We start from the raw sequence: 26,041 nt of genomic DNA on the forward strand, positions 1-26,041 counted from the left end.
AGCAGGCCACAGTCGCCTTTATACAGGGGTCTGTGGGAGGAGCCACAGGGGCAGTCAGCAGGGTCTTGGGAGGAGCCACAGGAGCAGTCAGACAGGTATATCTAGTTCACCACATCATCGCTTCAGCACAGCCCTGATAGAATGCTACCTGCGCAGAAGTGAGGCCATATCATCATTTTCAGGTGGACTCAAAGGCTTGAAACAAAGTAGAGTTGCATCCTTAGAGAAACATCTGATGCACTTCATTGCTGCTTGTGAGATCTTGCTGAATGCAAGTGGATGCTGTGCCTCACTAACTGATGTATTTTGTTGGCTTTAGCATGTTTTGAGCCACCATAAATCCATATGCAAACTTGTGCTTTCTTTGTAGCAACATCTGGTTTCCCTGGCCAGTAAGTACTATACTTGCATTTTCATAAACACTCCTCATCAGTAGGTGCTGTAGTGCACAGCAATTCTGTATTTAATATAGACAGCAAATGAATGAAGAGTAAAGTCGCTTCCTCACAAAGGTACATTTATTCAAGGCAGCAATGGAGATATCCTCCAGTCACTTGGCATTCAAAAGGGAGAGAAATGCTATTTATGGTATATACAAACAGCAATACATTATACTTTTCTCCTGAATACAATGGAACCAATTTTTTTAAAATTACAATACTGTATGTAACCTCCATAACTTTACTCAATTAGCACAAATAACTGAGATCACATTTTAAGTCCTTAGATTTTATTGCAGTTGAACAACACTGCAGCAGTTTGTCATTAATGAGACTAACAACATCTTACAAACGCAAATCAGCTTCACTCAGCACATTTCAATTAGGTTCATTAATCCAGTCATAGATGAATAGTCGATCCATTTGGTTGAAGATTACATTCTTAATTAAAGTTATCAAAACAAGCAAAATATGGCTGGTGTACTTTAGGTGCTAAAATATGCATTTGGGAAAGAGAGACGAATACTTGAATCTGTGCAGACACTGTCCTGGTGCAGGGTTTTTGACCTAAAACATGCACAATTCAGTCCTGAGTTCTTCCAGCAGATTGCTTGCTACTTGTATTTGTATACTTATGTATGAAATGTGGTTTCTTTTAAATTCACATTTACCCAAGAGCTACACAACACATTGCTTGTGATATTAGAATAGTATACAGTTTTAAACACATAACCCTTTTGATTTTTAAATTGCACTCTTAAGAACTAAAGGATATCATAACAAAATACTTAGAAAATGTGTGCAACATGGAACCAATCTCTAGTGTCTGTGTCTATCATAGATGAGCTGTCCAACATAATTACATCTTCCAACACTTTGCATGTAACCCTGCAGGTCATAGTGTCCAAGTGCATTTCCCAGAGCTAGTTAAATGTGATGATGGCCTCTCATCCACCCCCTTTCATGCAGCAAAGAGTTCCAAAGCCAATGCACCTCCTAGGGAAAAAAAATTTTCCTTCTCTCTTTGTTAATTTTTTCTATCAATTACTTAAATGTCTTAGGTTTCCAATTTGGCTGATCAATAAACTATTCCACCAAGGCTTTTCTCTGATAAGCTCCTTTCACCTTATCAATTCAAAAGATAAGCACTCTTTATTTTGAATATACCGGGTATTTCCAGTATACGCCTTATTCCTCTATTCTAACTCTTGGACAAAAAAGGTTTTTTATGACTCACCCGACTTCTTTTAATGATATGTGGATATGCAACTCCAAAGTCCCTTCATTCCTCTGTACATTCAGTACACACTCTTTATTGTGTAGTTCCTGTCCTTGTTGTATGTCCCAAGTCATGACTTCACAACACTACCAATGAAATTGTAGTTACCCCTCTCCTACTAAACTAACCAACCTACTTCTGCACTCTAAAAATGGCAATCAACCGTGCAGACATTTTAAAATAATCATCAGACTCCATCACACCCCTATATTTTTGTCCCACAGCTAACAACCATACTAATTGTAAAATCACTCATTAACCATCATGATTTGCTTTCTGCCACTGAGCCAATTTCCCCTTGGATCCTGTGAATTTTCACTACTTTCACAAACCTACCAATCAAGACTATACCAAAGGCTTTGCTAAAATTCATTCAGGCAACATCAGATGAATGACCATCAGACCCTCCTGTATTCAAAGTATTCAATAAATTTTATGAGATATATTCTTCTTTAAGCAAATGAATGCCAAACTACAGGGAATAAAAAAAAGTTAACCAATTGGCCTTTAATTACTTGGTTTATTCCTTTTTTCCCTTTAAAACAGTAGCAAAATATTAGTAGTCTTCCAGTACTTCAGTATCACTTCTGCAGCCAGGGATATTTAAAATGAACAGAACTCCTACGGACTGCACAACTGCTTTACCAACATATGCACTCTGTCCCGTACCGGCCATCTTGATTTTCCAGCTGCGAGCCATTCCAACTCCCCTTTCTTTTCCCTACGGCCAACTTACTTGCCCTAGGCCTCCTACTCCGCCAAGGTGAGGCCAATTGCAAATTAGAAGAACAGCACCTCAGATTCCTCCTGTGTAGTCTACAACCAAATATCATCCCCAATTTCAGGTGACTTGCACCCACTCTGTTCCTATCTCTCATCTTCAGAACCTCCCAAAACTTCTAGTCCCTCTAGTCCCAAGATCTGTTAATCAGTTCCTTTCTCCTCCCCATGTAATCGTCATCCACAACCTCAACCCACTCCCTCCCTCCACTCTTCCCAGCATCCTTTCCTCATCTTGTTTCACTCATCACCTTTGTCACATGCTATAACATGCAGCTCCTTGTCACCACCTATTCCCTTCCTTCCTCTGTCACTATCTTCGCCCCTTCCTCCCTCACCGGGATAACATTCACCATTTAACCCTTCCTCAGCTGAATCCACCTTTCACTTGCCTACTTCTGCCTCCCACCTCCCCTTGCCTCTTGATACTGGTCATCTCTTCTTTACACACTCAGTCCTGATGCAGTCTCAACTCGAAGCACTGACCAAACCTTTTGTACGACCAACTGAGTTCCTCCAGTAGTTTGTTTTATGCTCCTAGATCCCAACATCCGTAGTCTTATGACAACATTCCATATTCCTTCCTTGCTTCTTTCAACAGTTTGGGATACATTTCTGATGCACCATCAATAACTCATGCTGAGACTTAGGAAACGAGATATCGGCTTTTATTGACTGGAAGAATAAACAACACTACATCCTGGGGAAAATGAGGGAGAGCAGCAGCCCACAGTCGCCTTTATACAGGGGTCTGTGGGAGGAGCCACAGGAGCAGTCAACAGGTATATCTAGTTCACCACAATTTCTTTCAGACTTGATAACTTATCCATTTTCAAAGATGACTATTTGAAGCTTCTGTTTTTACATTATATACTGTCAAATATTTCACACTCTGCCTCCATAACTGTTGTAAAGACAGCTTTTAATGTTTGCATTCAGAAACCACATTTGCCTGCACAAATTAATGTTTCTTGATCCTAAATTGGCCCTACACCCTCCCTCCTTTGATAAGTGTGCAAAAGGCAAAAGGATAATAAAGATTTTCTTGAATTTAAATTTACTTGCTAACATTTTTCACACATTCCTTTTGCTTTCCTTAATTAGATTTTTGGTTTCACTTCTGCACTTCCATACTTCCTCTGCTATTTGCTCATGAAGGCTGATTTAAACTTCACAGGGACAGATGAGGCAAGCGGCCAAGGGCAGCAACTTTTAGCATGAGAGGCTCAAGCTGAGCCAAACAGAGCAGGGTGCTCAAACCTCCGCAGAGTCAAGCAATCAGGCTACAGTTAAGTGAAGGACCTCAAACAAACAGAAGATATTTCTCACACCAAGACATTCCTACCCCAAAATTACCTTGCAATAGTTCTTTAGGAGCACCAATGTGAATCACAACTCCATAGCTGTTCATCAGCTGTCCATATACATATGGCCAATGGATCAAATATTGGATCATCAATTTTTTTTTAAAGCAGAAGCTCTCACCATCCTCTACGACTCTTGCTTTTGTGAAGGCAGTGAAAATCAATTTGTGAAAAGTAATCCCTGCTCTCTACACCCAAGATATAAAAAAAACTCACCAACTATGCTTGAAGTTGTTGCATACACCAGGTAAACAGATTCTTGCAATTATACATCCAATTGTTACCAGGCTTGTTCATTTAATAAAGCTGGAGGCAAGGACCTGAGTGCCATGATTTTTAATAGATGCTCTTAAGAACTCAATTCAGCAGATATTATGAACAATCAAGATTATGAGAAATAGAAGCAAAAATAGCCATTCATCCCCATGTGCCACTCCACCATTCACTGATTGTTTACCTATTTTCTCGCACAAACTCTAACAAGTTAACATCTGTTGATCAATCGTGACTGAGCTTCTGCAGATCTCTGCAATAGGGAATAGCCTCACTCTGGGAGAAGAAACTCCTTCTTACCTTTAACCAGAAGGGCTAATAACTTCTGAGACTCTGATCTCCTAGTTTAGATACTAAGGGAAACATGAACCCAGGGCATGCCCTTTTCTCACTGTTACCTTCAGGTAGGAGGTGCAGAAGCCTGAAGGCCCACACTCAGCGTTTCAGGAACAGCTTCTTCTCCTCTGCCATCTGATTCCTGAATGGACTTTGAAGCTTTGGAAACTACCTCACTTTTTTAAATATACAGTATTTCTGTTTTTGCACATTTTTAATAATCTATTCAATATGTGTAATTTACTTGTTTATTTATTATTGTTTTCATTTATTTATTATTATTTTTTTCTGTCTCTGCTAGATTATGTATTGCATTGAATTGCTACTGCTAAGTTAACCAATTTCACGTCAGATGCCAGTGACAATAGACCTGATTCTGATTCTGACTTACACTCTTAATCCCTTAAGGGCACAGAAAACTAAACTGATCTCAGGCAAGTGATGTTGAAAAGGCACAGACATGTGCCTATAAACTGGATTGAACTATTTTGAACTATGTTAAATAATGCGGTATTTAGTGTTCAACTCCTATTCTGTCAGTCAGTCAAAAACAAATTTGAAACAGTATCAAGGTGATATGCATCCATAAAGTTTAAAAATGCAATCTCCTGATCCCCATCGGGGCCACATTCAATTCAGAACAGCTGTTTTCACCCCTGTTCTCAGTCACAGACAGCTGCAAACCCACAAAGCACATTCCCTGTGGCCGTTAAACAGCAGCAACACACATCATGAGAGAGGGCAGGACGCCTGACATGGGACGTTCACCAGGTGCTCCTAGGCTGCAGTCAGGCACCAAGTGTAGGGAATTTGAGACAGAAACATGTTGGAAAGGAACACAGATATCCACACCATCCCAGAAAATTCAGATGAGGATCACAGCCATGAGACATTCAAAAGAATTCTGATGCTGAGACACACCAAGAAAGGCATTACAGTCGTCCCTCCGTACCCGCGGATTCAATCAACCTTGGATCGAACATATTTGAAAAGAAATTCCAGAAAGTTCCAAAAAGCAAAAGTTAAATTTACCTTGCACCGAGCACTATGCTGAATCCACGTGAATGAAGTGATGTGTAGGCATACCCTGCTGTAGCTTCCTGCCATTTCACAGATTCTCGGTCTCTCTCCAGCACTTGTTGTTTGAACATTGTTCGCCTCGTGTCTCGTTCATTCGCTACTTGTTTTGTGAGCAAGAGGAAGGAGTTTAAGGCTAGTAAGGGATGGCTGGCTAGCTATGTAAAGTGCTACAGCCTCAAGACCTTAAAGATCATGGGAGAATTGTACAAGGTGTACAAGGTTGTACAAGGTACTTTGTGCAGATAAATAGCTTCAAGAAGGAAGAACCAATACTCCCATGGGAAACCTGCTTGTTCGAGATGGATTTCAAGTGACTTTCGGAAGGTATTGTGTGCTTTCACGCAGACCGAGGGTCCAGCGCGTGAGTGACAGATGTTTAAGATGAGTTCCAGACTGTTTAAGAGTAATGGGCCCCTTTTGTGTTTTTCTTTCTTTCATTTATAAATTGTTATCATAAATACTTAATTATAAATAGTGCACAGTCTGTAATTTCTTGCCTGGAACAGTAAATCACACAAACCGGGGTTTGGGTGGGCGAGACATCCCAACCTCACAGATTTGGCAGGACAAAAGTTGTACACATCCTAGACATACAAAGCTGAAGGAAGTTGAATTTATCATCACGACAGTGGTTGTTAGCAAGGGGCTAATGAGCTGAATTTCCTGAGTCATCCAAGAAGAAAGTAGGTAGGGGGGGTCCATAAATAAATGGATAAAATCAGAGTCCACAGAACAATCACACCAGTGTGTGACAGCTGGCATTGCTACCAAGAGCAGACTAATTAGGAGTAGGACTCAGCCTAAATAAAGGTAGGCCACCAGGCCCTGAAACTCATCTTCGTCCCACCATCCTTTTTAATAAGACCCTAGGCAATCTGCTCCAACCCTATCCCTTGCTCATTCTACATTGATCTCAATTCCCTAGACTTTCCAAAATCTACTTCATCTTTAAACACTTCCAGTGACCTAACTTTCACAGCATCCTGGAGCCTATTATACTAACAGATTAGACACGAGGTAGAAACTTCAATCTTTCAAAATCATTTCACTATGAATCAGGTTGGCTTCTCAGACAAAGATACTGAGCAGTTTCCTGGAATTTTACAAAGTGCATCTCACAGTTAAACAGTTAACTGTTTATTTCTTTGTTTATTGAATCTCCAGGCCAGTAGACAATCTAGCCTGGGGATTCAATTGTGTGACATTATTTATGCATCATCTAATTGAATTGCAGCATTAAATCAATTTCCATCCACCAGATCAGGATAAATTCAATGAAGCTAATTACTGACTAATCAGGCTCCTTTCATTTGATGGTAAGGTGACAGAAGGTGTCATCAGCAGTGATATATTATGGTTAGGAATTTCCATGTGTCACTCCACATTGGATCCCATCAAACTATCAGTACAAATATGTTGAGGGTGACTGCCTTTGTCAAAGAACATAAAACAGTAGAGCACAGGAACAGGCTCTTCAGCCTGCAATGTTGTGCTGAACTAATTATACTAGTGATTAAATGCATATCTAAACTAATTCCTCCTACCTACACAATGTCCGTATTCCTCCATTCTCTGCACATTTATATGCCTATCTAAACCTAAATGCCTTTATTGTATTAGTCTCCACTACTTTCCTGTCTTCCACTGATTTTATTGTGTTACATGGATTCACTGTGTATGCCCGCGAGTAAATGAATCTCAGGGCTGTATATGGTGACATATATGTACCTTGATAATAAATCTACTTTGAACTTAAACCCTGCCAGCACATTCCAGGCACCCATCACTCTCTGTTAAACTTGCCCTGCATATCTCTTTTGAATTTAACCCCTCTCACCTTAAATGCATAGCCTCTAGTGTTAAACATCTCAACTCTGGGAACAAAATAGTGGCTGTCAACTCTAACTATGCCTCCCATAAACCCTTATCAAGTCTCCCCTCAGCCTCCGCCACACTAGAGAAATCAACAGAAGTTTTTTTTTCCAAACTGTCCTTATAGCATATGCCCACTAATCCAGGAAGCATCCTGGTAAACCTCTTCTGCATCCTTTCTAAAGCCTCCAAATCCTTCCTACAGTGGGGTAACCAGATGCAATACTACACATGTGGCCTGAGTTTTATAAAGTTGCAACATAACTTTCTGATACTTGAACTCAGTATCCTAACATACAAAGGCCTTCTTTACCACCAAACTATGGACTTGGAACCCAAGATTTCTCTGTACATCAATATTGTTCATGGACTTGCCAAAATGTGCCTTCAAGGAGCTTTTGTAACCCCAAGATAAATCAATAGGCATTTATGGGAAAGCACTTCAACAGTTTGTTTTGCTTTGGATAAATAAAGATACTCAAAGATTCTTCTCCAGGACATAGCTACAGGAGATCTTCAGGGCAACGCTAAGGCTCAACCATTTTCAGCTGCTTTAATCAATGGTCCTTCATCCCAAGGTCAAGAAAGCAGGATGATCATTGACACCTGCACAATCCTGAATTATATTTGCAGCTCCTTAGAAAGCAATACACAAAGCGGGACCGCAACAACATTCAGATATGGACTGAAAATTGGCAAATGAGGTTCACACCACACAGGTGCCAGACAAGAACCATCTCTGACATTCAGAAGTAATAAACAATTTAAAATTAAAATGAAACACTTAGTAGCACTTTAAATATAAAATATATTAGAAATAAACAAAGGAATTAAAAACAGAATAAATCACAAATAGCTTGAAAATTTCTTCCCTTTGTACCAATACTACAAATCTCTGATATTCTGTGTTAGGTAGAACCAGGCACAGTCTCCAAAAGCAGATTCTACCATCTACAGATACACTGCAGCAAGGTCTAGCTCCACTGTCCATAGGGAATCCTGCAGTCAAGTGCAGTTGAGAAATGGCCTGCAGAGAGCAGCCAGAAATTTCACAGGTGTCCCAAAACCTACCCATGTGTTATGAAATGCTACCTCTTCCAGGCCAGACTGCCAGCATTTCCATTCAAAACCCTGAGTTGGTTTACCATGCAAAAGACAATGGAAGAATGGATATGACAAAAGCAAAAAGAGCATCCTTCAACTGGTAATTTAAGTTCCAATTTAATAAATATTTGCAGAATAGGCAATAAAGGAATATAAGGTCAAGGAAGGTGGATGGAGTTAAGAAGCAGGTCAGACAATCTCGTTGAATGGTCAGCTTTTGCTTTTATGATTAATATTTAGAAAATGCACTATTGTCATGTGTAGGTAATCTGACAATTCTAGGATAAGAGAAGTTAACTAATCGGAAGCCATAAAGTTAGGTCAGTATAATTACAAACGTAAAAGATAATAATGGAAAACTGACAAAATAACACCAAAACAGATTAACAGAAGTAATTTGTTGAATAGTAGATTAGAATGCACTTTGAACATGGAGAGATAGATACATTTGCATAATGTGACAAATCATTATGGTGCATAACTTGGAATGCAATGGGGTTAATTTTCATCTTGAAAAGATAGGCAATTCTCATTGCTGGACCTTAATATATAATTGATGCATTGCCTTAGGCTTAGTCAAAGGGAGAGGGCAGAATATCCAGTGAGAAATCCATTAGATTTTAACAATCCAGTGAAGCTTGAATGAATAAATGTAAATATAATAATTCAACATGTTATTGGGAGAATTCTCTTGAAATGAACTACCAATTTAATTACATCAACATTTGTACTTCCTCTTGAACTTGATCTTCTTAATATATTATGGGATGCCTGGAGGTCATGTAAGATGCCACTTCAAATAAAACTATTTCTTTTTGAACTGAGCAACCTCTGACCTCAGAAAGGTTTTCAATCATTAAAACTAATGATATAATTAACCTGAATATTTTCCTTGCATCAGTGACATCATAGACATGACATCAAAAATGATTCGTTGCCTGGAAAATACAAAGTTTGTCATGATAAGGCATCTTATAAAAGTTTTTCTCTGCGTTCTCAGTCAATTAGACAATATTTTGTAACTTAACACCTTTCTGATTCAACGTCCACAGAAAATGTTTGCAGAGTTCAACTGTCAGCCAGTCAGTGACTGAAGGATCAAATATTTTTGATGGAAAGTCTCAGAAAATGATTTGAAACTACCAGCTAAAAAACTACTCCCCACTGCCTGACCACCACTCACACACTCATAAATTAATTATAGAAGCATCACAATTCAACACGCTAAATTATGCACATCTAACCAAATACAATGCATACAAAAGCAAGCTGGTCAGAATCATACCAGATGTTAGTGAATCATTTAACAACAGGATGTAAAACTATTTTCAATGTTATTTTTCTTCAATTAACATATTCAAAAATATGCCATGCCTATTAAAATAATGAACCATTTTCCATCAATGAAATGCAGAGACAATGTGATCAGTGACACTGATAAGTCAATGAATATTACTTCATGTCAGTGTATATAGACTAATTCATTAAAGGCTACCTTACTTTAAGTTTCTTACCCACCCTCACTGTTTCAAAGATCAAAGACAGATGATCAAAGTCCTGCATCTGCATGTTCACAAGACTACTGGAAGCTCATAAGCCTACTGGGGAAGTCAAAGTCTCAATGGAGGTCCAGAGATCTGTCTTGGTGGTGGAGGACTGTGCGTTTTGGGAAAGTGGTTTGTATGGCTAGTGCTTTGTTACCTGTTCTATTGCATTCTGTGTTGTTCTGCAGATCTGAACCTTGTCGCCCTGTTACGTGGTATCAGAATGTGTGGTGACACTTGCGGGCTTGCCCCCAGTACATCCTTAGTTTGTTTCAGTTGTTAATGCGAATGATACATTTCATTGTATGCTTTGATGTACAGGTGAATAAACAATTAATCAATCTGAATCTGAAATGAATCTGAATACGTCTACAACCATGAGCTGGATAGAGATGGCTCAGTCTTCATGGTAATCATCCGAAACCATTTAGGAGGTTAACAGAGGTTAACACTCTCATGAGTGATGGGAAGTGAGATGCAGGTGCAATAGAGTACGGGATACAAAAGGACAGGAATTAACTGATGGCACAGGGCACTGGGATCTAATTCAAGGAGAGAATGAGCTAATGTTCTAGCAGCATAGCCTAAGGAGGGGGATGGGGCTCCTGGAACTCAGGAAGTATAAAGTGGGAATCAGGAAAAGTGAGAGGACAGCATTAGTAAGTTGAATTCTCGGTGGGGTGTAACATAAAGACTAAGCAATAGGAAATAGATGGAAGAGGAGAGTGGGACCAGTAGTTAGGTGTTGGGAGACCAAGTAATGAGAGGCAGGGAGAGATGAAGACTAGGTGGAAATAACAAAACAACATGGACACACGATATCATGCTGAATGAAGGAATGTTAATATTAGGAATTTCCTTAACCTCAGATGTTACTGCAAACAGGTATCTCCTTTTTCTTGATAAAGGAGTTGAGCTATAAATATTCAGCAGAATCTTCTCACCATAAATATCAGGATTTCAGTCTGGATTCTGGTCACTTCAGAGGCCTTGATGTTTTAGTTCTCACAACCTCCAGGCCAGTAATGTCAGGATTGCTGCCAGTGCCATGTGTTAATGAGTGCAAGAATAGCATGATCACACATGTTAATGTGTGGCTGAGAGACTGGTATAGGGGCAGGGCTTCAGGTTCCTGGGTCATTGGGGCCTCTTCTAGGGGAGGTAAGACCTGTACAAAAGAGAGGGGTTACACCTGAACCTAAAAGGGTCCAATATCCTAGCAGGCAGGTTTAAAAGAGCCGTTAGGGAAGGTTTAAACTAATTTGGCAGAGGGGTGGGAACCGCAGTGATCGGACTGAGGAAGGGAAAAGCAGAAATAAATCAAAGATAGTGTGCAACAGAAATGATAGAAAGGGCAGGCAGAAGATGAGACATAGTCACAGCTAGTGGGATGCATTACAGGGCAATAAAGGCATGGTGCAGTTAAAACAGAAAGCAACAGATACTGGACTGAAAGTGTTATATTTGAATGCACACAACATAAGAAATAAAATGGACGATCTTGAAATTCAGATACAGATTGGCAAGTATGACGTTGTGGCCGTCCCTGAAACTTGGCTAAAGGATCACTGCCATTGGGAGCCGAACGTCCAAGGATATACGGTGTATCGGAAAGATAGGTTAGTAGGCAGAGGGGGTGGTATGACCCTGTGTATAAGAAATAATATTAAATAATTAGAAATAGATAACATAGGATCAGAAGGTTTAGAGTCTCTATGGGTTGAGTTAAGAAATGGCAAGGGTAAAATGACCATAATGGCAGTTGTATACAGGCCTCCAAACAGCAGCCAGGATGTGGATTACAAGTTACAGCAGGAGATATAAAGGGCATGTCAGAAGGGCAATGTCATGATAATTGTTAGGGATTTTAATATGAAAGTGGATTGGGAAAACCAGGCTAGTACTACTCTTCAAGAGAGAGAATTTGTAGAATGTCTAAGGGATGGCTTGTTGAGCCCACTAGGGATAAGCTGAGCTGGATTGTGTGTTGTGCAATGATTCAAAGGTGATAAAAGAACTTAAGGTTAAGGAACCCTTCGAGAACAATGATCACAATATGATTGAGTTCACTTTGAAATTTGAGAAGGAGAAACTAAATTCCAATATGTTGGTATTTCAGTGGAAATTACAATGGCATGAGGCAAAGGTTGAATGGAAAGAGGCACTAGCAGGAAGACAGCAGAGCAGTAGTGGTTGGAGTTTCTGCGAAAAATGGGGGAAGTGCAGGACAGATATATTCCAAATAAGAAGAGAATTTGAATGGAAGAAGGACACTACCACGGCTGACAAGTGAAGTCAGAGCCTAAGTAAAAGCAAAAGAGAGGGCATACAAGGAAGCCAGAGCTGGTGGGAAGATAGAGGATTGAGAAGCTTTTAAAATTTTCAGAAGGAAACTAAGAATGACGTTAGGAAGGAAAAGATGAATTATGAAAGGAAGCTGGTGACTAATATTGAATAAGATACTAAAAGCTTTTTTTAAGTATATAAAGGGTAAAAGACAGTTGAGGGTAGATATAGGACAAATTAAAAATAACACTGGAGATATTGTAATGAGAGACACAGAGATGGCAGAGGAACTGAATGCTTATTTTGCATCAGTCTTCACCGTGAAAGACATCTGAAATATACTGGCCATTCAAGAGCGTTAGGGAAGTGAAGTATGTGCAGTAAAAATTATGACTGAGAAAATGCTCAGGAAGCTTAATGGTCTGATGGTAGATAAATATCCTGGACCTGATGGAATGCATCCTTGGGTCCGAAGGAGGTAGCTGGGGAGACTGCGGAGGCATTAACAATGATCTTTCAAGAATCAATAGATTCTGGCATTATACCTGATGACTGGAAAACTGCAAATGTTACTTCGCTATTTAAGAAGGGAGAGAGTCAGGGATGAGATTATGGAATGCCTGGAAGCACATGACAATATACGCCAAAGCCAGCATGGTTTCCTGAAAGGAAAACTCTGCCTGACTAACCAACTGCAATTTATTGAGGAAATGACAAGCAGCATAGACAAAGGAGGTGCAGTAGATGTGGTGTACTTGGATTTTCAGCAGGCCTTTAACAAGGTGCCGCACAAGAGGCTGCTAAGCAAGATAAGAGCCCATGGAACTACAGGTGAGTTGCTAGCATGGGTGGAGCATTGATTGAACAGCAGAAAAAAAGAGTGTGGGAATAAAAGGATCCTATTCTGGTTGGCTGCCAGTTTCCAATGGAGTTCCACAGGGGTCGGTGTTGGGACCGCTGCTTTTTACAATGTATGTCAATGATTTGGACTATGGGATAAATGGAGTTGTGGCTAAATTTGCCAATGATACAAAGGTACGTGGAGGAGCAGGTAGTGTTGAGAAAACAGAGAGTCTGCAGAGAGACTTGGATAGTTTAGTGGAATGGGCAAAGAAGTGGTAAATGAAATACAATGTTGGAAAGTGTATTGTCATGCACTTTGATGGAAGAAATAAATGGGCAGACTATTATTTAGATGGAGAGAAAATTCAAATGCAGAGATGCAAAGAGACTTGAGAGTCCTTGTGTGCAGAATTCCCTAAAGGTTAACCTCCAGGTTGAGTCAGTGGTGAAGAAGGTGAATGTAATATTGGCTTTCATTTCTAGAGGTATAGAATATAAGAACAGGGATGTGATTTTGAGGCTTTATAAGGCACTCGTGAGACCACACTTGGAGTATTGTGTGCAGTTTTGGGCTCCTTATTATAGAAAGGATATACTGACATTGGAGAGGGTTCAGAGAAGGTTCACAAGAATTATTCCAGGAATGAAAGGGTTACCGTATGAGGAATGTCTGGCAGCTCTCGGGTTGTATTCCCTGGAGTTCAGGAGAATGAAGTGGGATCTCATAGAAACATTCCGAATGTTAAAAGGCCTGAAAAGATTAGATATGGCAAAGTTATTTCCCATGGTAGGGGAGTCTAGGACAAGAGGGCACAACTTCAGGTTTGGAGGACGTCCATTTAGAACAGAGATGTAGAGAAATTACTTCAGTCAGAGGGTGGTAAATCTGTGAAATTTTTTGCCACAAGTGGCTGTGGAGACCAAGCCATTGGGTGCATTTAATGCCGAGATAGATAAATTCTTGATTAGCCAGGGCATCAAAGGGAATGGGGAGAAGGCAGGCGAGTGGGGATGACTGGAAGAATTGGATCAGTCCATGATTGAATGGCAGAGCAGACTCAATGAGCTGAATGACCTACTTTTGCTCCTATATCGTATGGTCTTAACCTTTTGTTGTGTTGGTGTAACACCAAAAGCGTGTGGATAGTGCATCATGTGATGGGATCAATTGCACTCACACAAATGATAAGTTTGATTGAAGAACTCTTTGAAGCATTCCTTCCAGTGGATACCAGCACCTAATCTATCCTTTCTTGATAAGCAAGATCTCCTCCATTTATGCTAGATCTTCTACACTTACTCCATCCATCAGTTCTTCAGCTGCAAGCTCGTTTATTTTCTCTATTTATCACACATTCATGACTAGATCTCATGGTCCTTCTCAAACTCTGCATGGATGCCAAACATAGTGGACATCACAACAGTCCTGACATTTGCAGTTCTAGTTGGCGGGGAACATCAAGATACTTACAACTCTGAGATACACAATTCTTGATATTTCTCGGGGCTGACAGGCATACAAGCAGTATCAGAGAATGCCCAGGAGTGGTCCTAGTAGGATCAATGATCTGGAAATGGGGAGGTTGGGGTTCAGTTGATGAGAAATCATTCAGCTAGTTTCACCAGGAAGCTAAATGAAATCTTTCTCAAGGGTTCAGTCAAGTCAGGTGCTATCCAGTAGCCAAATGAAAACTTACATCATTTTGACCAACTACACTGGACAAATTTCAGAATCATGAAAAAAAATGTTGACTTTGGAAATCTGAAAATTGCTCCTCAGCAGACCAAGATGTACTGGCAGAGAATGACAGATTTACTATTTAGTTTAATTGCCTTTTCATTAGAACAAATTTTCCTTGAGAATTTCTTTTCACCAGAGCTCGAGAGCAATGGGAAGATGGCATGGAACAGCCATGGTTGGAAATGGGGGAGGGGGGTCAAAGAATAGATACAGTAGAAGACAGCTGAGACACCCTGCGGGAAAAGGTTACCTGAAACAGGGAAGGAGGGTTGGGCAAGTAGGAGGGTGCGAGAGAAAGCAAGAGATTACAACTAAGGGCCGGAGCAAACAGATGGTGAGAGGATAATCAAAAGGAAATTGAAAGACATGGAGGTAGGTGATTCAAAGATGAAGGCATCATAGGAGAGTATGTTCGGGAGGGGAGTACATGTTAAAGTGGGTGCAGCGGGCAACTCTATCTGATTCTACTTGCATTTGTTCTAACAGACACCCATCCACTTGCATACACCAATGTTTGTGCAACAGAATGTAAGACTCCAGCTACCTAGGACACACTTACCACTGGGCCAAGGCCTTTCTCTAATCAAGCTCATTTGATTGTTGGTGTGCAATAACCATCTCCTTTTAGCAACAGAATATCCCAGTGAATGGGCTGCCCTGAAACTTCACAAACTTTATCAAGGTAGAGAATCAAAGATTCTGTGCCAAAAAATAAGTATTTGTTTGATGAGAATGTCCGAAAAAATCCACACACCTATTAACTATGAAAGCAAGCAAAGAGGAGGAGCTGGAGAAGATGGTGCTAGAAGTTTTTGCAGACCCAGGTAACTTCTTCCAGTTTGTCTGCGTAAAAGCTTATTCTTCCTTTCTCATGTTTCTCTTTTCTTTTCAATGTGGCTGGGGTCCTGCTGGAGTCCATGATCTCCAGCTACAGTTCAAACTACAGTTCTCCATGAGCAGTGGGTTCTCATTCTTGAACTTGCCATGCAGACTAACATTTTGATATCTCCAGGTGTGGCCTGGAAGATGTGTGCTTTTGGTGTGTTACCCCGTGTATGACCCAGCTCCTCACTGATGTCACTGACTGAAGTATCGTGGGAGTCTGAAACATTGAGGCAGCAGGCGGTATGCACAGATTTGGAAAGATCTCTCCCTTTCTCCCCCCTCCCCCACCTTTTGGTAGAGCAAGTGGGGTGAGGGGAGGGGAATGTTGATGATTTTGCTTCTACTTGTGCATGTGAGGGGCAGTGGGGCCTTTTGAGTTTTGATGTTTCTGTCATTCATTCATCGTATTTTATTTCTGTTTCACGGATGTCTGTGAAGAGTAAGAATTTCAGGTTGTTTACTGTACACATTCTCTAATATTAAATTGAACTATTGGACTATTCTTGTACTGAAAAATGCCAGCATACCTTAAGCAGCAAATTACAAGCTCCTGAGGCTGCCAAACAGAAAGCCAATGATCTAAAGTACAGATGGTGGGCTGCAAAGATGCTCGAGATCCAGCAGCTAACTGATAACCATAGTGTGATTATTTCAGTATTTTCAGGGCTATCTACTGACCCAACATGCAAAGGCCCACACTGGCAGGACCTGAAGAGAAACCAAATTAATAAAAGGACTTCACACCTGTGGGGAGCACTTTGGAAAACTTCTCAATGGTGACTTTCTCCTTGACAAGAGTTCTCAACTACTTATATCCAACAGAATACCCATGCCAGATCACAAATGTGTTGAAAATGCCTTGTAGTGGACGGTAACTCTAATGAAATGATTAAGTAATATAGAGTGGAACTTGGACACAAATTTACAACCTGGTGTTTTGCATTTTGTAAACAGAACACATGTCAGGATACCTTTGTAAGCCACATCTATAACAATCTTCATGAAGGAATACAAATCCTATCTATAAGTACAGGTAAAATCTTCCTCCTGTTTGTCCAGAAGAAAGTTGTCCCAAGAATTCTCCTCAACTATACTGTGACAGTGAGCTACTCTCTGAATTACTGGGAGCATTACGTCCAGAGGTGCAGGGGACCCATATTTCACCAATGATGAAGGAAGCAGCATTCATCTTTTTTTGGCAATAATTGATCAAGTTTCTGAGTGTCAGCCTCTGAGGATCTATCCTAACCCCAGCACATCAATGCAGCCAGCAAGAAGGCATGACAGCAGCTGTGTTTTATTAGGAGATGAGCAGATTTGGAATGTCACCAAAGACACTCGTAAATTTTTACAGATATACTGTAGAGAGCATTCTAACTGGTTGTGATGAAGGATCTCAGCCCAAAAGAATGACTGTTTACTCTTTTCCATAGATGCTGCCTGGCTGCATCGTCATCTGGTATGGTGGGGGGGGGGGTGTCAGTGGAGGGCTACTGCACAAGATTGGAATACAGCCGCAGAGAAGTGTACACTTAGTCAGCTCCATTATGGACACTGGCTTCTGTAGTATCCAAGGCATCATCAAAGAGCTATGCGTTAAAAAGGCAACATCCATCATTAAGGACCCCCATTACCCAAGACATGCCCTATTCTCATTCTCATTGCTACCATCAGGAAGGAGGTACAGAAGCCTGAAGGCCTATACTCAATTATTCAGGAACAGCTTCTGCCCCTCTGTTCTTCTGCCATTGAATGGACATTGAAACCCATGAACACTACCTCATTACTTCTTTTGTTATTATTTTTGCACTAATTTAAATACTTAATACATTTATACTTACTGTAATAGAGTTTTTTTTCCCTATTATTATGTATTACATTGTACTGCTGCTGTGACGACAACACATTTCATGACATATTCTGGTAATATTAAACCCAACTCTGATGAGATTGTGCATGAAACATTATCTTGAAAGTGTGCTCCATGGAGTCTGTTCTCCTTTCTTCCTTGACAATCATATCATTGACCTTTTTAACTCTGGAAATGAAGTTAACATAGAACAGGTGTTTCCAACCTGGGGTCTACAGACCACTTGCTTAATGGTATTGGGCCATTAAAAAGGGTTGGGAACCTCTGCCATAGAGAATCAGTCAAGTAGTGTGGAGTATTCTACACATATCTGTCCGTAGAAATTCATTTTCATTTTCTGCCTGCTTCGTGGTGACAATATATATCATGATCACATCTCAGGTATCCACAAGCTCATTCTCAGTGCAGACTAGTGCCAATCTAGTCAATATCTTTTTTTTAAACAACAAATCCATACCTCACCTTCAACAAGCTGCTCACCAAAGTGGAGCACATTTAGAGCAGTAATAGACACTGTTTCAAACACCACTGCCCCCACTCCAGAACCAACTTCAGTTATTAAGCTGCATAGTCAGTGATTCTTGTTATATTTACATTCAGAGCTTTGCATCACTGAAGCATATGAGGGGATAGGTTACATTAAAAGTCCTAAAACTAAGGTCTGTCTCTCCTCCACAGCATCCTTTGAGAATAAGGGCCTGTAGTGAGTCTGCTTTCCATAAGTTGGTAGTCGGTTCTCAGTGAAGGCTAAAAATTATTGAAACCTGTCACCTCTCTCTGTGCGCCAGCATTGACTTTGCCTAACAGAGGAACAGTGCGTTTGTAGATCAACATTTCAAACACAAGGTCTACAAGGCACCAGTAATCCTACACTCCTTTGTACTCCTAAGACATGGAGCAAACATTTTAAATCACTGGAAAGGTACAGGTCTCAGCAAATCCACAGGCAAAATAAATGATTCAACATCAGTGTCCTCTCCAGACCAATATCCCAGCAGACAAATCCCAATTGCACTCTTGGCAGACCAGATAGATGTCATTCCTAAGCACCAACTCCCAAAATATTCACTCAACACCATGATTCAGTCATGGCAAGATACCAAATGGAGAACAGTGGAAATATAGAAATTTTCTCGAAAGCTCCTCAAAAAATATAGAACATTTCCAGCCATGACGGTGGAAGTGGAAAAGGAATATTTGAATTCCAATATGATAAACTTGAATTCAAGAAAAACTTGAATTCCAATATGAGAAACATACAGGTCCACAGTAAACAACTCCAAAACTACCCATTTAACTAAAAACCCCTGAACTAACCTGTGGCAGAATGTGCAGACCTGATTGGCCACCTCAGAACATAAATAGAAGCAAGTCATCTTTGATCTCATGGGGAGGCTCAAGAAGACAAAAGTTTCCTAAACTTTATCTTTTTCTTTGTTCCATTAACATTATCATTATTGTTGGTTATTTCATTGATTTGACTTCCCCTTAACACAAATCCTTTTTGATTCACCCCTCCAGCCCCATTCCATGGCATATTCCAAATCTATGTCTTCCATGTTTATGGACTTGCTTAATGTCTGTTACAACCCTAATTTGTATGTTCAAAGTTATTGCCAATTCTGATAAAAGGTCATCAGCTTGGAACATTCTGTTTACCCTAGAGAAGATGATGTTGGAGTCAGCGGGAGATGCTCATGGAGTGAGTACTGTTTTAGATTCGCTCCATAACCATTACTTTTTTTAACCTTTGATCACCCTTATTCAACTTATTTTTACCTACACCAAAAGATTCTTGCTATTTTTTTGGACTTATCGTTAAGAGTTTATTGTGAATTTTTGAAGATATGTACTCAGAAATGGCTCTTAGATCCAAAGGACGAGAACCTGAGCGGAACCCGAATGGTAATGGAAAGAAGCAAGCTCAACCGCAATGCACTGAATTAACTTATGAATTGTTATTGGAGGTTTTGGATAAAAAATTTGATGAACAACAACAAATTTTTAAACAAGATATAAAGGCTTTTCAAGATTATATGGATAAGACGGATTCAGTAATTAACCAGCAGCAAGTTCTTATCGCATCTCTGCAAGAAGATGCTCGGAAACGAGATTTGATAATTGAAAAATTGCAACAGGACTTACTTTCGACTAAACTGGTGGAAACACTTAAAGCCAAGAGTGTTGACTTTGAGAATCAGTCCAGAAGACAGAACCTACGTATACCTGGTCTCCCAGAAGGTATCAAACAAGACGACCCTAGGGAGTACTTTGCTCAACTTTTAAAGGATGCGTTCCCGTCTGTTGTTCCAGACAGCCCACCGTTACTTGATCGCACTCATAGAATTATGCGTCGATCACTGAGTGCTTCAGCTAAACCTTCGGTTGTAATTGTCCGGTTTCATTATGTACATGTTAAAGAGCAACTTATTCGTGTGGTTCGGCGTGTAGGAATGGTTAAATTTCAAGATCACAACTTCCGTTTAGTACAAGATTTTAGTCCTGAAGTAATGAAGGCAAGGCTTCTTTTTAAACCGCTGATGTCTGAATGTTATGAGAAAAATTTAAAACCAGCACTCTTATACCCTGCGAAGCTCAGAATCTCCCCACCGAACGCTCCTCGCCGGGTTTTTCTTTCTACGTTTGAAGCGAGAAGTTTTCTGAACGAGAACTTCCCTGCTGCTACGGTCTCTCATGTCCAATGAATGAGTGATTTTGATCGTGTAAGATGGTTTTTGATTCCGCAAACCAGATTTTGTTTCTGGTTGCTGGTGTAGGTTTACTTACACTTTATACTCAAGTTAAAGTGTTCTTTCGACATATTAATCGTTTTGTTTGACACACTCTAACCATTATATTGTATTGCTGGCTATTTTCTGTTCCTTCGAAGGTGTATTTTTAACCCTTCGAAGGTGAATACTTTTTTATTAAGATGGTGGCTTTTTGGAAAAACATTTTTGGTGTTTTTTTTAAGATGGCGCTATTTTTTTTCTCGTCTTCTTCCTACAATGCATCGCTTATCATAGTTTAAATATTTTTTGGTTTGTTTGGGTTTTAACCCGATTTATAAGTTTTTAGTGATTATATTTTTTTCGTTTTATTTCTCTACTACCAATTATATTAAGAAGTCTGGTTTTAGTATAGTGATTATAATTTTTAAAGTTTGGGTGGATTTTTTAAAATATATATATCCTTTATATACGGAGTGGTCTTCCACTGATATGGGGGTAGTGTTAGTTTCATTCCTTCTTTTTCCCAGCCTTTTTTTGGCTCTGGTTTTTTTTCTCTTTCTTGAGTGGGAGAGGGGTGGTCTTTTTTTCTAATTCTATATTTCTTTTATCAGTTTTTTTTAGTTTTTTCATTTGGGCTGATTTTGAACTACAAATATGTCCGCGATGTCGTCACTTCCGGGTCCGCTTTTTATTTTTGTTCCTCTTCTGGGGGCATGAGTTTATAATTTGGTTAACCCTTTTTATACTAAAGGGTTGATTTTAGAAATATGGCTCAGACCATTAATTTTGTTTCTTGGAAAACTAATGGTTTAAACCATCCGATTAAACGAAAGAAGATTTTCAAAGTATTCCAAAGACTTAATGCTCATATCATTTTTGTACAAGAAACTCATGTGAGGAAGGAGGACAAGTATCGCTTTTTTAGGTTTTGACGGGATCAACAGTATCATTCGAATTCGAATGCCAAAGTAAAGGGAGTTTCAATTTTTATTGACTCCTCTATTGCATTTGTCCAACATGATATCTTTTCGGATCCGAATGGTAGATTTTTGTTAATTACGGGTTTACTTTTTAATAAAAAAGTTGCTATGGTTAATGTTTATGCTCCAAATGTGGATTGTCCTGATTTTTTTAAGTCCTTATTTACTTCTTTACCTAATTTAAATGAATATAAGTTAATAATGGGTGGTGATTTTAATTGTTGTTTAAATCCTTTGATGGACAAATCTATATCTACTCAGACTGTACCCAATAAGTCGACCACTTGTATTAACTCTTTCTTTACTGATAATGGAATTTTTGATATTTGGAGATTTCGGCATCCTAAGGACAAAGAATTTTCTTTTTTCTCACATGTTTATCATTTTTATTCGAGAATTGATTATTTTTGTATTGACTCTTGTTTGATTCCTTCGGTAAATGGTTGTTATTATGATATTATAGCTATTTCTGACCATGCTCCATTAAAACTTTCTATTAAATTTACGGACACAGTTCCTAATGCTAGACAATGGCGATTTGATTCTACCTTATTGCAAGATCCGGACTTTATTAAATTTATGAATGAACAGATCGATTTCTTCTTTTCAACCAACTCCACGGAAGATATTTCTTACGGAACACTTTGGGACACTTTTAAAGCATATATACGTGGACAGATTATTTCTTACTCTGTTGGTCTGAGAAAACGCATAAAGAAGGAAGCTCTTTTATTGGTTGATAAAATTAAAGAGATTGACAAGAAATATTTGATTACTCCTAGTAAGGAGCTTTACAAACAAAGGGTTGAACTTCAAACAGAATATAGCTTATTACTTACATCTTCGATTGAAAATCAACTGATGAAGTCCAGATCTGATTTTTATATACATAGTGATAAATCGGGTAAACTGCTAGCTAGTCAATTGAAGAATGCTTTCATTAAACGTCAAATTACTAAGATCCGTCAGCAAAATGGGGATTTGGCAATTAACCATGATGAGATAAATAAATCATTTCAAGATTTTTATACTTCCCTGTATCATTCTGAATTTCCTCAGGATTGTAGTACCATGTGTGATTTTCTTGGGAAATTGAATTTCTCAAGATTATCACCAGATGATCTTTCAATATTGGAAACTCCTATGACTGATGCAGAAATCAAAGGGGTTATTTCCTCCATGAATTCAGGGAAAGCACTTGGTCCGGATGGGTATACAGCAGAATTTTTAAAATGTTTTTCCGCTACTCTCTCTCCTTGGTTATACAGGGTTTTTGAAGAAGCAATAAGATTGGGCAATTTGCCACAATCTTTTTATAGAGCTTCTATTTCTTTAATATTGAAGAAAGATAAAGACCCTACTGATTGTACATCCTATAGACCAATATCCTTACTGAATGTAGATTCCAAGATTTTTTCCAAGTTACTTGCATCCAGGTTGGAGAAGGTATTACCTCAAATTATTTCGGAGGATCGAACCGGTTTTATTAAAAATTGTTATTCTTTTTTTAATGTTAGGAGGTTATTGAATATTGTGTATACTCCTTCACATAATATTTCAGAATGTGTTATTTCATTAGATGTGGAGAAAGCATTTAATAGAGTTGAATGGCCATACTTATTTAATGTGTTGGAGAAGTTTAATTTTAGTCCGACATTCATTTCCTGGATTAAACTGATTTATCATACCCCAGTAACCTCGGTGTTTACTAATAATCAAAGATCTCCCTTTTCTCGTTTATTTCGGGGCACTAGACAAGGCTGTCCTCTTAGTCCACTATTATTTGATATTGCTTTAGAACCCTTGGCAATTGCTATCAGAGAATCACAGGATATTCTTGGTATTAATCGTGGGACAGATATTCATAAGTTATCTTTGTATGCAGATGATTTATTATTATTTATTTCCAATCCTGAGAAATCCATTCCTGTAGTTTTATCATTGTTGGCTCAATTTAGTGATTTTTCTGGGTGTAAGTTAAATCTTAATAAGAGTGAATTGTTTCCTTTAAATAGACAGGTCCCAATTTATGGAAACTTACCTTTTAAATTAGTTAATGACTAATTTAGGGATTAGTTACTTAGGGATTAAAATCACAAAAAACCATAAAGACTTATTTAAGGTTAATTTTGTACCCTTAATTGATCAGATTAAGTGCTTGTTTACTAAGTGGTCACCATTATCTTTATCTCTCATAGGATAGATTAACACTATTAAGATGGTTATTTTACCTAAGTTCTTATATATTTTTCAAGCGGGTACCAATTTTTATTCCGAAATCTTTTTTTACTAATGTTGATTCAAAAATTTCCTCATATATTTGGCAGAATAAAAATCCTAGGTTAGGTAAAATATACTTACAGAAGGCAAAGAAGGAAGGTGGATTAGCATTGCCTGATTTTAGATTTTATTATTGGGCAGTTAATATCAGATATTTGATATGTTGGTTGAAAGATTGGGATGGATCTTTTAGCCCTCATTGGGTGAGCCTGGAAATTAAATCAGTATCAGGTTTTGCACTGGGTTCTATTTTGGGGACTTCTCTCCCTTTTGCTCTTTCTAAATTGCCGAAACAAATTGACAACCCGATAGTTAAACATACTTTACGTATATGGTTTCAATTTCGGAAATTTTTTGGGTTGACTCAGTTTGTTTTAAATATTCCTATTGTATCCAATTGTTTTTTCCACCCTTCAATTATAGACCAAGCTTATTTGGCTTGGAAGACTAAAGGATTACTACGATTTTCTGATTTATTTTTGGATACCGTAGATGTCGGATTATAAGCCGCTACTTTTTTCCCACATTTTGAACAGCTTTGAACACTGCGGCCTTTACTACGGTGCGGCTAATGCATGATTTTTTTTCATGCCGCCAAAAACATTTTGCCTCGTAACAGTAGACCAATAAAATTGATGAGTAGTTCACAGAGGTCCAATGAAATTGTACGATAAATCAAGTGCACTTTCACAATTAAATTATTGTAAATCAGTCATTTGTACTCACCCTCATCAACATGGAAAACACTCGAAGAAAAGCATTGTGCTGCCTTTATGGCAGTTATTTAGTTTATAATATTTTCGCTTAGTAATTCATTTGTTAGTAATTTCTAGTTAAAGTTAGAAGTGTTTTAACTATATTTGTTTTCTGTACTACATCCCGGGATGCTATGATGTCACACCCGGTTTCGCCGCGTCTTGTGGGAAATACCGGTTTGCGATAAACGGGAAGGTGGGGGGCGAGCGGCATTAGACCCGAGCGAACGCTGCTTTTAAGTTAAAGGCGATCAATAACTTTTCCTGGTAGGCTGCAGTATATATATTTTTTACCAGTCATTAGGAGATATTGGAATGTTGTTCAGTAAAAAAGTATACGCAACGTAATTTGTGTGTTACCGATACGTATGTATATTTAAAAGTAGCCGCGTTACAGGCACGGTTCGAAAAAAAGCATTTGCAATATGTATTTGTTTATGTTACCATATGGATTTAATTAAAAGTTAAAAAATCCTCACGTGTAATATCTTTCTGTGTAAATATCTCATATTACAACGTGGGACACCTGCGGCCGAAAATCCGGTGCGGCTTGTACAAGTACAAAATTGATTTTCTTTCTAAAATTAGAGCCAGCGGCTTTTAATCAGGTGCGCTCTGTAGTGCGAAATCTACGGTAATTGTTTTATGTCTTTTGAGCAGTTATCTAATAAATATAATTTGCCTAGATTTCATTTTTTAGATATTTACAGATTAGGAATTTTTTAAATACTGTACATCCTACTTTTCCAAACTTTGTGTCTTCAGGCACTTTGGAGAATTTATTTGAATTAAACCCCTTTCAGAAAGGGCTTATATCAAAACTTTATAATATAATTATGAAGATACGTTCAAAGCCCCTTTATAAGACAAAAAATGATTGGGAAAGAGAGCTCAACCTTATTATTCCTATTGAGAATTGGGATAAATTTCTTCAATTAGTTAATACATCATCTATATGTGCTAAACATTCATTAATACAGTTTAAGGTTGTACACAGGGCTCATATGTCCAAGGATAAATTGGCTCATTTTTATTCCTATATAAATCCTATTTGTGACAGATGTCATTCTGAAATAGCGTCTTTAACTCATATGTTCCGGTCGTGTCCGCTTTTGAAAAAATATTGGAAAGATATTTTTGATATTATCTCTGCGGTATTGAACATTGATTTACAACCCCATCCTATTACCGCAATTTTTGGTTTACCAATGATGGACACACTTCATTTATCTTCTTCCGCTTGTCGAATGATTGCATTTCTTACACTAATGGCTAGAAGATCTATTTTGTTGAATTGGTAGGAAATTAATCCTCCTACTGTATTTCATTGGTTTTCTCAAACTATGTTATGTTTAAATTTAGAAAAAATTAGAAGTGATGTATTTGACCCTTCTACTAAATTTGAAAAGATATGGAGACCATTTATTCAATATTTTCATATGATGTAATAGGACCCTGTTCCAGGCCTATTTGATTTTCCAGTTTTGATTTCATATATGTTAAGAGGATCGGAGTTGACGACACTGATGATTTTGTATTTTTGTGAGATATTACAAACAGCCCTTTTTTTTCTTTTTTTTTCTTTTTTTCTCTTTTT

The 26,041-nt window shown here is 38.6% G+C and overlaps 1 protein-coding gene across 5 annotated transcripts in view; it reads right to left on the bottom strand.

Moving 5' to 3' along the window:
* The window catches only part of unc5a (unc-5 netrin receptor A), a 607,644-nt gene that overhangs the window by 445,545 nt on the left and 136,058 nt on the right, over positions 1-26,041 (bottom strand). The gene's annotated exons all lie outside the window — the stretch shown is intronic.

Source organism: Hemitrygon akajei, chromosome 15 (assembly GCF_048418815.1).
Source record: "Hemitrygon akajei chromosome 15, sHemAka1.3, whole genome shotgun sequence".
Lineage (NCBI taxonomy): Eukaryota > Metazoa > Chordata > Chondrichthyes > Myliobatiformes > Dasyatidae > Hemitrygon > Hemitrygon akajei.